Source organism: Oncorhynchus clarkii, chromosome 12 (genome assembly GCF_045791955.1).
Source record: "Oncorhynchus clarkii lewisi isolate Uvic-CL-2024 chromosome 12, UVic_Ocla_1.0, whole genome shotgun sequence".
NCBI classification, from domain to species: Eukaryota; Metazoa; Chordata; class Actinopteri; order Salmoniformes; family Salmonidae; genus Oncorhynchus; species Oncorhynchus clarkii.
Genome location: NC_092158.1, coordinates 32,302,521 through 32,318,298, shown reverse-complemented (window position 1 = coordinate 32,318,298; position 15,778 = coordinate 32,302,521). Strand labels below are relative to the sequence as shown.

Below are 15,778 nucleotides of genomic sequence, written 5' to 3'. Positions count from 1 at the left end.
CATCTATTGTATTTCATGAACATGTGTACAAGTCTAGAGAATAGTGACTCATCCACTTAACTCGATGTGGCTGGGGAGTGGTTATAGCATTTATTTCACATAACCCATCAATTTAGACAAGCGTGTCAGGTAAGCATAATCTAATAATTCAAAAATATTATTTTTATCTGGACACTTTCTGTTTTTGATATTGTTATATTGTAGGCTAATACTTTTACCACGTTTAGTCTTGAAATCTTTGGTTGTTTACTAAACGAATCACTCTGTTTAGCAAATGGCCTCACATGTGAATCGTTAAAGAGATGGGTGGGGCTAAGGGTTAAGAGGGTGTGAACGATGCTGAATGGATTCTCCAGAAGGTATACCAAAACATTCAAGGGCCATTTTTTGGATTCTCCAGAAGGTATACCAAAACATTCAAGGGCCATTTTTTGGATTCTCCAGAAGGTATACCAAAACATTCAAGGGCCATTTTTTGGATTCTCCAGAAGATATACCAAAACATTCAAGGGACATTTTTTGGATTCTCCAGAAGATATACCAAAACATTCAAGGGACATTTTTAAAAGAAAAAATACATTCCCATTGTTCTCCAACTGCAGTGTGTTTTACAATTTTTTAGCTCTTAGTCTCTACTTTTATCCAGTGTAAAAAAACACCATTTCTAATTCTGCTACATAAGACCGAATCGAGGCGATCGGTCACATTTATATTCTATAACACTTTTAACATAACATTACACGACTTTAAGCTTAAACAATCACACAAAGGCAAAAAGTCCTAAGAGTAAAAACAATTCTACAACACCTGACCTCTTAAATAAAAATACATTTTCCCTTGATTGCTAACAGAACCTTCACCTTTTGTCTGTCCTCTGGTTTGACTTATAGAGTGAAAGTATAGGAGAAGGTTTGGACAGATTACCAGGCACTTCCCCCAAAGTAATGAACTGGATTGAGGGGGATAAGACAGGTCAAGGGCCCATGCAGCAGGGCACAACGTTGCGGAAGAGCAAATTTCCCAAGGATTATAAAGAATATGGTATCATGTCAGCGCTATTCATGACATCTCTTTCTGCAAAGTTCTACAACGATTGCCTACTGAACGTGGCCCAGGTCAGACCACAGCCAGTTGGAGTTGACCAGTGATCAGTTTTACACCTCATGCTGGCCAGACTAGTGCGGCATTTCCTCCACATCTCCTCCAGTCTATTATTAGAGGTGTGTAGATGTGTGGTTAGAGTGGAATACCACATTAACACTTCACACTGCACTCAGAGGAAAGATGAGAAACCTGATCAGAGAGGTCTCACCTTCTGCAGGTTAGAGTTAATGCACAGGGGAGAATGGGAGAGTAGAGGGCTGCTGTTTTAATGAATTCTGGTTTCTGAGGTAACCACCACACTACTTGAGACATTCAATTACCTTGTCCTGCACAATACTTTACAGCCTTGACTTGACTGTGTGTGTATGTGTATGTGTATGTGTGTGTGTGTGTGTGTAAGCAGTAAAGTTAGACCCTAGACCTAATGCGACTAAGGTAATAGAGGTAATACAAAGTGACAGTGGGGCAGGGGCTCTGACAAAGTCAGGTTGTAGTATTTAATTGGTCAACTTACAGTGAGCTGAAAGTGCATAGGTGTAGGACTACAGCCACAGTCACATGGTGAATCTCACATTCACTCAAGAACAGTCGGAGGAATCTCTCCAAAGCAGGTTTGGGGTGAAATTAATTTCCGATGCCGTTAATTCAGGAAGTTAGCTAGTGTTAGGAGAGAACCAAGGAGAAGGATATTTTGTACACATTTAGCAGACAACACATTACAGTGGGTGACTCATTCATTGTCACCAAGCTGATGACGTCTAATCCTGACGTACTTCCAATCCCATTACATCCTCCTCCAGAGCACAGTAGCATATGGGCACCCAGACGGTGTCTGGCCATCCTTCTCCTTCCCTCTCTAACGTCTTCACAGCCTGCTAATTATAACCCTAATAGGCAGTGCTGATCTACCACACTGTTACATCTACTGAGAAGAACACTGATTAATCACCATGAATGCGCTTAATCAGACAACCAGTATGACTGGTTGCCATTACCGACAAACCTTCTCAGACATACAGTTCACATCTCGCTACTGTATTATAAAGTACACACACACACATGTTATCCTATGGATTTTTCAATATCAGGTGTGTGGTACTACATGGAAATATGTACATAAAAAATAAGGTGCAATTCTACAATGCGAATATTGATGCTTTGTGCCTCAATAATAACTTGCAACGTATGATTGAGCTATGGATCATAAAATGACCTCCAGCTGGAATTCCCTCCTCACTCCTGCTCAGCATGGGCTGCTTCATGGTGTGCTAGTGTTGAGCGAAAGTATTTCTAGGTCATTTATTACAAAGTTCTCTATTGGCTGGAAGAGCAGGAAAGAGCTAATCTGTTTCTGAGAAATACCAGCCTACCACAAAGTACCAGCAAGCAATGATATACAAACACAGGAGGATCAACTCAGGACTGGGAATCACAGCAGTACGATCTCAAAGGCCAAGTCAATATCAGAATGAACTCTAATAATAAGACTGATATAAATAAGTATTGTTAGAGAGTTGCATTTAGTCTGAGTATACCAGAGACACACTAGAGTTTGCATACAGCCCAACAGATCCACGGATGACGCAATCGCCATTGCACTGCACACTGCCCTATCCCACCTGGACAAGAGAAATACCTATGTAAGAAAGCTGCTCATCGACCACTGCTCAGCCTTCAACACCATAGTTCCCTCCAAGCTCATCACTAAGCTCAGGGCTCTTGATCTGAACCCCTCCCGTGCAACTGGGTCCTGGACTTCCTGACGGGCTGACCCTAAGTGGTGAAAGTAGGCAACAACACCTCTGCCACGCTGATCCTCAACACGGAGGCCTCACAGGGGTGGAAGCTCAGCACCTCTGTGGGGCAATTGCAACGTCTGCAATGGCAGGGCTCCTCAGAGAGTGGTGTGGTCAGCCCAAGGCATCGTCGGTGGCACGCTGCCTGCCCAACAGGACATCTACAGTACCCGGTGTCAAAGGAAGGCCAAGAAAATCATCAAGGACCCCAGCCACCCGAGCCACAGCCTGTTCACTCCGCTACCATCTAAAAAGGCGGAGACAGTACAGGTGCATCACAGCTGGGACCGAGAAACTGATAAATAGCTTCTATCTCCAGGCCTTCAGACAGTCACCACTAGCCGACCTCCGGCCAGTACCCTGCCCTGAACCTCAATTAATGTCACTAGCCGTTACCACCTGATACTCTAAGCTGCACCTAAGAGAACACTGGTTATTTCAATAATGTTTACGTAATGTTTTACCCAATTTATATTAATATACAGTATTCTAGTCATGGCTCATCTATATAACTACTGTAATACAAACCTTTAATATTCACTTTGTTAAGTTCTAAATTAACCTATTAAAACTCACGGACGATTAGTAAAGCTTATTAAACCGAGTTTATATCCGGTGTCCTGTGTGAATTTAAGTGTGCTCTCTCTAATTCACCTTTTCTCTCTTTCTTTCTTTCTCTCTCTCGGAGGACCTGAGCCCTAGGACCATGCCTCAGGACTACCTGGCATGATGACTCCTTGCTGTCCCCAGTCCAACTGGCTGTGCTGCTGCTCCAGTTTCAACTGTTCTGCCTGCGGCTATGGAATCCTGACCTGTTCACCGGATGTGCTACCTGTCCCAGACCTGCTGTTTTCAACTCTCTAGAGACAGCAGGAGCGGTAGAAATACTCTTAATGATCGGCTATGAAAAGCCAACTGACATTTACTCCTGAGGTGCTGACTTGTTGCACCCTCGACAACTACTGTGATTATTATTATTTGACCATGCTGGTCATTTATGAACATTTGAACATCTTGGCCATGTTCTGTTATAATCTCCACCCGGCACAGCCAGAAGAGGACTGGCCACGCCTCATAGCCTGGTTCCTCTCTAGGTTTCTTCCTAGGTTTTGGCCTTTCTAGGGAGTTTTTCCTAGCCACCGTGCTTCTACACCTGCATTGCTTGCTGTTTGGGGTTTTAGGCTGGGTTTCTGTACAGCACTTTGAGATATCAGCTAATGTAAGGGAGGGCTATATAAATAAATTTGATTTGATTTGATTCCCCCATTGGGTCATACAGCTGCATAAGACAAAGACATATTTCCACCAGTGGTAGTATATATACCCCAAATTGGGTGGATTCTCCTCTCTTAACATTACATCTTTATTACTAGGCAGGAAATTAAGTGATGCGGGCCACAAACTGTTCCTTCTCCCTTAAGGCGACCTGATCTCAACCCCCTTTCTCACTTCTCCACAGCTCCCCACCATTATCAGTGAATGCAATCATGTGATTGCCTCTCCTCTACTCAGCACCTCCCAAAGCCCCCTGGATCCTATCCAACCTTCCTTGAACCCACCATAAACATTCCTCCTACAGATAACAATTCACTTCTGGTGAATAAACCAGACTACGGCACTACTCATGTCTCTTGTATACCTGATGATTAACAACATTTAAAAAGTTTAGAAATCTGAACCCATCAACATACTTTCCATACTGTCTATACACACACACTTTCCATACGGTCCATATTCACATACACTACATGGCCAAAAGTATATGGACACCTGCTCGTTGAACATCTCATTCCAAAATCATGAGCATTAATATGGAGTTGGTCAACCCTTTGCTGCTATAACAGCTTCCAGTCTTCAGGGAAGGCTTTCCACTAGATGTTGGAACATTTCTGCGGGGACTTGCTTCCATTCAGCCACAAGATCATTAGTGAGGTCGGGAACTGATGTTGGGCGATGAGACCTGGCTCGCAGTCCGCGTTCCAATTCATCCCAAAGGTGTTCGACTTGGATTGATGTCAGGTCTCTGTGCAAGCCAGTCAAGTTCTTCCACACTGATCTCGACAAACAATTTCTGTATGGACCTTGCTGAAACAGGAAAGGGCCTACCAAAACTGTTACCACAAAGTTGGAAGCACAGAATCGTCCAAAATGTAATTGAATAATGTAGCATTAAAATTTCCCTTGACTGGAACTAATGGTCCTAGCCCGAACCATGAAAAACAGCCCCAGACCATTATTCATCTTCCACCAAACTTTAAAGTAGGCAGTATTTATTGGGGAAGGTAGCGTTCTGCTGGCATCTGCCAAATTCAGATTCGTCGGTCAGACGGCCAGATAGTGAAGCTGTCATGCTTAGTATTTTGTGTTTTCTTTATTATTTTGGTCAGGCCAGGGTGTGACATGGGTATTTATGTGGTGTGTTTTGTCCAGGGTTTTTTTTGTAGGTTATGGGATTGTGGTTTAGTGAAGTAGTCTAGGTAAGTCCATGGTTGCCTAGAGTGGTTCTCAATCAGAGGCAGGTGTTTATCGTTGTCTCTGATTGGGTACCATATTTAGGCAGCCATATTATTTGAGTGTTTCGTGGGTGATTGTTCCTGTCTCTGTGTTTGTTGCACCAGATAGGGCTGGTTTGGCTTTCACGGTTCTTGTTTTTTTTTGGTATATTGTTCATTTATCATCTTCATTAAAGATGTATAAAGATAACCACGCTGCATTTTGGTCCTCCTCTCTATCGACAGAAGAAAACCGTAACAGAAGCATGATTCATCACTCCAGCAAATGAGTTTCCACTGCTCCAGAGTCCAATGGCTGCGAGCTTTACACCCCTCCAGCCAACGCTTGGTATTGCACATGGTGATCTTAGGCTTGCGTGCAGCTGCTCGGAAATGGAAACCCATTTCATGACGTTGCTTCCAGAGGCAGTTTGGAACTCGGTAGTGAGTGTTGCAACTGAGGACAGACGATTTTTACGCACTTCAGCTCTCGGTGGTCCTGTTCTGTGAGCTTGTGTGGCATACCACTTGGCGTCAGAGCCATTTTTACTCCCACACATTTCCACTTCACAATAACAGCACTTACCGTTCACCGGGGCAACTCTAGCAGGGCAGAAATTTGATGAGCTAACTTGTTGGAAAGGTGGCATCCTATGACAGTGCCATGTTGAAAGTCACTGAGCTCTTCAGTAAGGACATTCTAATGACAATGTTTTTGCTATGGAGATTGCATGGCTGTGTTCTATTTTATACACCTGGCAGCAACAGGTGTGCCCGAAATAGCCGACTCCACTAATTTGAAGGGGTGTCCATATACTTTTGTATATGTAGGGTATCAAGTTGTTTCAGATCTATACAAATTAATGTATGAATTCATTTGTATTTTCGTGTCAAATTACCAGTTGATAGCCCATCCCTTGACACATAAACAAACATTACAATAATTATTCAATACAAAATAGCAAATAAGGTTATCCAAACAATAATTATATGCCAAGAGCAGTACAAAATGTACATACATATACGTACACAGTTGAAGTCAGAAGTTTACATACCCTTAGATTTGGGTCATTAAAACTCGTTTTTCAACCACTTCACACATTTCTTGTTAAGAAATTATAGTTTTGGCAAGTCGGTTAGGACATCTACTTTGTGCATGACACAAGTAATTTTTACAACTATTGTTTACAGATTATTAATTATTGCACTTGTAATTCACTGTATCACAATTCCAGTGGGTCAGAAGTTTACAAAACACTAAGTTAACTGTGCCTTTAAACAGCTTGGAAAATTCCAGAAAATTATGTCATGGCTTTACAAGCTTCTGATAGGCTAATTGACATCATTTGAGTCAATTGGAGGTGTACCTGTGGATGTATTTCAGGGCATACCTTCAACTCAGTGCCTCTTTGCTTGACATCATGGGAAAATCAAAAGAAATCAGCCAAGACCTCAGAAAAAAAATAATTGTAGACTTCCACAAGTCTGGTTCATCCTTGGGAGCAATTTCCAAACGCCTGACGATACCACGTTCATCTGTACAAACAATAGTACGCAAGTATAAACACCATGGGACCACGCAGCCATCATACCGCTCAGGAAGGAGACGTGTTCTGTCTCCTAGAGGTGAACGTACTTTAGTGCAAAAAGTGCAGAACAACAGCAAAGGACCTTGTGAAGATGCTGGAGGAAGCGGGTACAAAAGTACAGTGCCTTGCGAAAGTATTCGGCCCCCTTGAACTTTGCGACCTTTTGCCACATTTCAGGCTTCAAACATAAAGATATAAAACTGTATTTTTTTGTGAAGAATCAACAACAAGTGGGACACAATCATGAAGTGGAACGACATTTATTGGATATTTCAAACTTTTTTAACAAATCAAAAACTGAAAAATTGGGCGTGCAAAATTATTCAGCCCCTTTACTTTCAGTGCAGCAAACTCTCTCCAGAAGTTCAGTGAGGATCTCTGAATGATCCAATGTTGACCTAAATGACTAATGATGATAAATACAATCCACCTGTGTGTAATCAAGTCTCCGTAAAAATGCACCTGCACTGTGATAGTCTCAGAGGTCCGTTAAAAGCGCAGAGAGCATCATGAAGAACAAGGAACACACCAGGCAGGTCCGAGATACTGTTGTGAAGAAGTTTAAAGCCAGATTTGGATACAAAAATATTTCCCAAGCCTTAAACATCCCAAGGAGCACTGTGCAAGCGATAATATTGAAATGGAAGGAGTATCAGACCACTGCAAATCTACCAAGACCTGGCCGTCCCTCTAAACTTTCAGCTCATACAAGGAGAAGACTGATCAGAGATGCAGCCAAGAGGCCCATGATCACTCTGGATGAACTGCAGAGATCTACAGCTGAGGTGGGAGACTCTGTCCATAGGACAAAAATCAGTCGTATATTGCACAAATCTGGCCTTTATGGAAGAGTGGCAAGAAGAAAGCCATTTCTTAAAGATATCCATAAAAAGTGTCGTTTAAAGTTTGCCACAAGCCACCTGGGAGACACACCAAACATGTGGAAGAAGGTGCTCTGGTCAGATGAAACCAAAATTGAACTTTTTGGCAACAATGCAAAACGTTATGTTTGGCGTAAAAGCAACACAGCTGAACACACCATCCCCACTGTCAAACATGGTGGTGGCAGCATCATGGTTTGGGCCTGCTTTTCTTCAGCAGGGACAGGGAAGATGGTTAAAATTGATGGGAAGATGGATGGAGCCAAATACAGGACCATTCTGGAAGAAAACCTGATGGAGTCTGCAAAAGACCTGAGACTGGGACGGAGATTTGTCTTCCAACAAGACAATGATCCAAAACATAAAGCAAAATCTACAATGGAATGGTTCATAAATAAACATATCCAGGTGTTAGAATGGCCAAGTCAAAGTCCAGACCTGAATCCAATCGAGAATCTGTGGAAAGAACTGAAAACTGCTGTTCACAAATGCACTCCATCCAACCTCACTGAGCTCGAGCTGTTTTGCAAGGAGGAATGGGAAAAAATTTCAGTCTCTCGATGTGCAAAACTGATAGAGACATACCCCAAGCGACTCACAGCTGTAATCGCAGCAAAAGGTGGCGCTAAAAAGTATTAACTTAAGGGGGCTGAATAATTTTGCACGCCCAATTTTTCAGTTTTTGATTTGTTAAAAAAGTTTGAAATATCCAATAAATGTCGTTCCACTTCATGATTGTGTCCCACTTGTTGTTGATTCTTCACAAAAAAATACAGTTTTATATCTTTATGTTTGAAGCCTGAAATGTGGCAAAAGGTCGCAAAGTTCAAGGGGGCCGAATACTTTCGCAAGGCACTATATCTATATCCACAGTAAAACGAGTCCTATATCGACATAACCTGAAAGGCCGCTCAGCAAGGAAGAAGCCACTGCTCCAAAACCGCCATAAAAAAGCCAGACTACGGTTTGCAACTGCACATGGGGACAAAGATCATACTTTTTGTAGAAATGTCCTCTGGTCTGATGAAACAAAAATAGAACTGTTTGGCCATAATGACCATCGTTATTTTTGGAGGAAAAAGGGGGAGGCTTGCAAGCTGAAGAACCCCATCCCTGCTTTGCTGCAGGAGGGACTCGTGCACTTCACAAAATGCATGGCATCATGAGGCAGAAAAATTATGTGGATATATTGAAGCAACATCTCAAGACATCAGTCAGGAAGTTAAAGCTTGGTCGCAAATGGGTCTTCCAAATGGATAATGACCCCAAGCATACTTCCAAAGTTGTGGCAAAATGGCTTAAGGACAACAAAGTCAAGGTATTGGAGTGGCCATCACAAAGCCCTGACCTCAATCCCAGAGAAAATTTGTTGGTAGAACTGAAAAAGTGTGTGCGAGCAAGGAGGCCTACAAACCTGACTCAGTTACACAAGCTCTGTCAGGAGGAATGGGCCAAAATTCACCCAACTTTTTGTGGGAAGCTTGTGGAAGGCTACCCGAAACCTTTGACCCAAGTTAAACAATTTAAAGGCAATGCTACCAAATACTAATTGAGTATATGTACACTTCTGACCCACTGGGAATGTGATGAAAGAAAAAAGCTGAAATAATTAATTCTCTCTACTATTATTCTGACATTTCACATTCTTAAAATAATGTGGTGAGCCTAACTGACCTAAGACAGGGAATTGAACCTAGGATTAAATGTCAGGAATTGTGAACCTGAGTTTTAATGTATTTGGCTAAGGTGTATGTAAACTTCTGACTTCAACTGTATATTACTGAAAATGTAAGAGTATGGTGACTCCCCTACTGGGCCTCAATCCGAGGCCACCAGCAACAATGTCAAACACCCTAACCACTGTCCCAATAAGGGATATCTGAAGGGCATGTGCTTATTGGGCCACTATAGTTAGGCCCTGTCCAGAAGAAACTCCTCCTACCTAGGAACTTATGTAGATGAATCTACTTGATTGGTGTAAGGAATAGATGAATGCAACTTTGATATAAATCTCAGCTCTGATAAAAGTACACTCAAGAAAAACTATTTTTATTCAATCTTAGTGATTCCGGAGTAACAATAAAACAGGTTAACATGCCCCACCAACATTAGACAACTATACAAAAAGCCTTTAAAATCGCTGAAATAAGTAAGTCAAATCAACGATGAGACTCGTCAGATTAACTGACATCTGACACAGACATGGTAGCGTAGTGGAAAGATCAGAGTATCGTGGACCAAGAGGTTTTGAGTTTAAATCTCAGGTGAAGACATGATTAATAATTACTATATACATGAACATGCACAATGAAATTATTTATGTAAAATATGTAAGTTGAAAACTGCATGTTAAAAGCAATGTGTCGGTGTGAAAGTATCTCTAACCTTGCCAAAAGACAAAGACCTATGAATGGATCAGTGGTTCACTAATCAGGGCCTTGATCGGCTCTGCAAAAGTAACAAGGCATTATGTTAACGAAACATTAATTTTTGGGGTATTGTTTCTTTGGGAACATCAGGCGACGTTCTGACAACTGATACAGAGAAATGTTCTTGCAACATGAAACATGTCTAGAACATTAACATCTTAGATTCTGAGAACATGGCAACCATGTTCTGTGTATGTTTGGTGGGACGTTGATGGAATATTCTCCTAACCCTCAGAAAACTGGACACATGAGACATGTCTAGAACATTCATATCTTATGTTCTGAGAACACGGCAACCGTCTGGACACAATGTTCTTGCAACGTTACCATGAAACGTGTCTAGAACATGAATATCTTAAATTGGTAACCACGTTCTGGGTAAGTTCTATTTGACATTAAGGGAATGATCTCTTGGAAATATTCCTTGTACATAATGGAAACATTCCTATGAAAACGTTAGTTAATGACCTAATGAGACTCTTTAGGGAACATTCTCAAACGTTTTGGGAACGTGTTTTGTTAGCTGCATCCTCACCAACTGCACCATGCAGACAATTCCTGGTTAGTGGAAGGCAATATTTGTCTGGCTAATCATTAGGGTGTTTTTGGTTGACCTCCGCGAACGTGACCAAAGATGTGACTGCAACTTTAAAGCGATTCTAAACATACAAGCAGAACAGAGGATACAAATGAAAGTGACATTTGAGACTCTCTTACCAATTCATTATACACATGTTATGTTTTCAGTTTGTAAGTGTGTGATATGGGGATTAAGACACACTTATTTAAACATTTATAAACAATATGCCTGTTAATCTGAGCCTTGCTGTTCAGCTGTCACAGATTCATCTCTCCCAACTACACTCGTCGACTTCCGTACAGTTGGTGTTGTTAGCCTTACTACTCGAACACACCCAATGAGATGAACATTATGCAAGACTTTGCTCTCACATAGTCACACAGAGTATCTGCACATGTGCACGGGTGTGCGTCACGCTGCTACAACCGGGTAGTTACGGGACCAAAACAGCTGAGAAGTTTAACCTCGCACTACAATGCTCCTGGTTGTGGTGGAAATTGACCCACTACTACTGTTTACTTCATTAAGCTACAACATCTCACTGAGTGTACCTTTAAACTTAACCTAACCTATGACCTGACCAAGGCCACAGGGTTCCGGTCTAGAAGCACACTTTCCACTGTACCCAGAGGACTTTTTTCTTTCTTTCGGTATTGCAGTTTAGCTGAATTCAAGCCCAAAAAGATAATTGCCATGGAGTAGTCCACACTGAAAATTGCAAATAAGACGCCTTAGTCATCACCTTTAGTCAAGTAAATATTTTTTTCCATCACTCACAGCCAAAGATATTAACATTTATACTTCACAAAAAAATAAACGCAATATGCAAGGTGTTGGTCCCATGTTTCATGAGCTGAAATAAATTATCCTAGAATTGTTCTATACGCACAAAAAACATTTCTCTCAAATTGTGTGCACAAATTTGTTTACATCCCTGTTAGTAAACATTTCTCATTTGCCAAGATAATCCACCAACCTGACAGGTGTGGCATATCAAGAAGCTGATTAAACAGCATGATAATTACACAGGTGCATTACACACATTACACACCTTGTGCTGGGGACAATAAAAGGCCACTCTAAAATGTGCAGTTTTGTAACACAATGCCACAGATGTCTCAAGTTCTGAGGGAGCATGCAATTGGCATGCTGATTGCAAGAATGTCCACAAAAGCTGCTGCCAGAGAATTGAATGTTAATTTCTATACCATAAGCAGCCTCCTGCGGGAGCCGCCACCTGCAGGATCATCTGAGACCAGTCACCCGGACAGCTGATGAAACAGCTGAGTATTTCTGTCTGTAATAAAGCCGTTTTGTGGGCTTTTGATTGGCTGGGCCTGGCTCTCAATTGGGTGGGCCCATGACTGTTCTTCAGCCCTAATCTTCATAGATTAGGGCCTAATTAATTTATTTAAATTGACTGATTTCCTTATATGAACTGTAACCCAGTGAAATCATTGAAATTGTTGCATGTTACGTTTATATTTTTGTTCAATGTCTGCCATGCTTCTGGATGATGTGATGACGCTGCTCGCGCTTGTTCCAGTGCACACTGAGTGCTAGCTATCGGCTCTATAAAGCAGATGGCAACCACCATGAAACGGGGTATGTGAACGTGAGTAAATTACATTTGAAACAACGGGTGTCTATCTTGGACTATAACTCAGGACCTGACCCATCACCTTATGCCATTACTGCACCACAGTGGCAAGAAGTGACATCTCAAAAAACACCAAAACTATACTAAACATAAATGGCTCCTAGCCTCCCACACATAGGCTACTTTCTGTCCCTAACACTAAAACTGAAACCAAATAACATAAAACCTAAATAGAAATGTTTTTATAAAACTTAAACTAACTAAAAACTAGTAAATCAGATCTAAAAACTGACTGAAACTAAACTGAATTTCAAATAAAAATCTTGAAACTAATAGAAATATATACTAATATAAAAACACAAAATTATAATAACCTTGGTGTGCATGTGTGTGTGAGTGACTACATTCTGCTTTGTAAATGGAGAGAGGGAAAGTAGGCGTGCAGCTGTATGTTCATATTTTTTCTCTTGGTCAGCACTTCATTAATGCCCCGCTTACACATTCCCTAACTGGCCTAATTTATGGACAACCTACTGGGTCTTTATAGTCTAATGACAAGTCAAGTACAGCAGGAGTGGCTGTAATACTCCAGTCTGCGTCACACACAGCTGGGAGTCTGGGTCAAAGCATTACATTAAAACACCCCATTGACTTCTACACTAAGCTTATGGCTGCCAATGCCTGCCATAAAGCTAAAACTTTACAATGAGCAGCAGAGTTGGATGACTACTCCTCGCTGATACAGACCACTATTTACAGAACATTGAATTTGAGTTGCATTTAATAACAAGACAATAACTGTATTTTGGAAACTATTATTTTGAATCAACTGAATAATGTCTGTCTGTCTTTCTTTATGTATGTATGTTTTGGAAAATTGTTCAAATATTCCTGAGGTGTGATCAGCTTTCAATACAGGATGGGTAGAACTGTGTCCTGCTAGCCATTGAAAAGGAGTTTAGCGTTATAGTACACACTGACCTCTATACCTATGCACATTACTTGCAGCCTCCCTCTGTAACATTTTACAGAGAGCTGACAGGTATAACACTATATTACCTGTTATAAGCATATATGAACTATAATGTCTTATTATAAGGCGTATAATACTGTATCTTATTTCTCTCTATGAAGCCTAAAGCAAAGGTCATATACAGGCAGGCTCTTGCCTTGCAGGCTGACTGATATTGTTGTGCCCCATCTCACACGTGTCAGGTTACAGTATCTCAGTCAAGTTTCCTTTGTCACTGTTTTTCCCCTGCAAGTGATACTGTATGTCTCCTGACTTTGTTTTGCTTACAAACAAGCCTCTACCACTGCCATAATCTCACTAACAAATTTGTTGGAAAATCATCCATCACCCACCCATGGTCTGAATAAGGCAGTTCTTCAATAAACAGACTTCAGACTAAACTAGCATATGGAATGGATTTAAGATGGTCATACCATGGACCATTTAGCTATTTTATTTAGAATTGTAGGACCAGTGTAGGTATAAAAAAAATATACATATTAAAAAATTATTTGATAAAATATACAATTTGGCCTTGTCTTCTATAGCCCATAAACACATTGAATAACACATGCCTAAATGGCAAAACATACAGTCCCCCCAAAAAATCATAAGGAATAAGGTTTTGAAGTGTCTGTCCTATATACAGTATAGGAAATATAAGAAAGCTCAGGAATATGCACTGAACTAAAATATAAACGCAACATGTAAAGTGTTGGTCCCATGTTTGACGAGCTAAAATAAAAGATCCCAGAAATGCTAATTTGCATAAAGAAGCTTATTTCTAAAAGAAATTGTGCACACATTTGTTTACATCCCTGTTAGTAAGCATTTCTCCAAGATAATTAATCCACCTGACAGGTATGGCATATCAAGAAGCTGATTAAACAGCATGGTCATTACACAGACAATAAAAGGCCACTCTAAAATGCACACAACACAATGCTGACTGCAACTGGCATGCTGACTGCAGGAATGTCCAGCATGTTCATTTCTCTACCATAAGCCACTTCCAACTTTGTTTTAGAGAATTTGGCCAACCGGCCTCACAACCGCAGACCACGTGTATGGCGTTGTTTGGGCTAGCGGTTTGCTGAGGTCAACGTTGTGAACAGAAAGCCCAATGGTGGCTGTGGGGTTATGGTATGAGCAGGCATAAGTTACGGACAACGAGCACAATTGCATTTTAACAATGGCAATTTGATTGCAGAGAGATACCATGATGAGATCCTGAGGCCCATTGTCATGCCATTAATCCGCTGCCATCACCTCATTTTGGATAATGCATGGCCCCATGTCGCAAGGATCTGTACACAATTCTTGGAAGCTGAAAATCCAAGTTCTTCCATGGCCTGCATACTCACCAGACATGTCACCCATTGAGCATGTTTGGGATGCTCTGGATCGATGTGTACGACAGCGTATTCCAGTTCCTTCTAATATCCAGCAACTTCGCACACCCATTGAAAAGGAGTGGGACAACATTCCACAGGCCACAATCAACAGCCTTATCAACTTTATGCGAAGGGTGATGTGTCGCGCTGCATGAGGCAAATGGTGGTCACACCAGATACTGACTGGTTTTATGATCCACGCCCTACCTTTTTTTAAGGTATGCATATCTGTATTCCGAGTCATGTGAAATCCATAGATTAGGTTCTAATGAATTTATTTCAATTGACTGATTTCCTTAGATGAACTAGCTCAGTAAAATCTTTGAAATTGTGGCATGTTGTGTTTATATTATTGTTCAGTACATATAAATATATGTATTTCTTTTACACGTATTTAACCCCTTTATTTGGAGCACAAAATACTTCCAAACTTCCTGGTACTGGGAGAACACCATCGTGTTTGTGGGAGTCTCATCTTTCCATCAAGTGGTTATATTAGTTTGTAGGCCAAACCTTTCGCACGCTACAAACATTTTTGTGAGAAGACTACCGGTGTGTCAAACAGTACTGTAGCTCTGCCACTTTCCACCACAGATGCAGAACGCCAACATAGGCGGATGCGGTGAATTGAGACGCAGCCCATATCTCTAGCTGAAACAGACAAATTGTTATGGGGATTTTCTTATTATGTTAATTGGATTGACGCAAAGCAGCCAATCCATAAACATTCAAACGTCAAACAGTAACCAGTTTCTCAAAGATCATTCTGGTTTAAACATGTTGATTCCACTTAGGGACATGGAGCTAAATCAGGTATGCTGCAGCAATGTTAATGACAGCCTAATAAACAGTCTAGCCCACTTTTTTCCTACATCATGTACACACAGACACACCACACACA

General features: G+C 41.2%; 1 protein-coding gene across 3 annotated transcripts in view; it reads right to left on the bottom strand.

Annotated features, from left to right (window-relative positions):
• The window catches only part of LOC139423078 (glycerophosphodiester phosphodiesterase domain-containing protein 5-like), a 51,534-nt gene that overhangs the window by 17,430 nt on the left and 18,326 nt on the right, over positions 1 to 15,778 (bottom strand). The window lies entirely within an intron of this gene.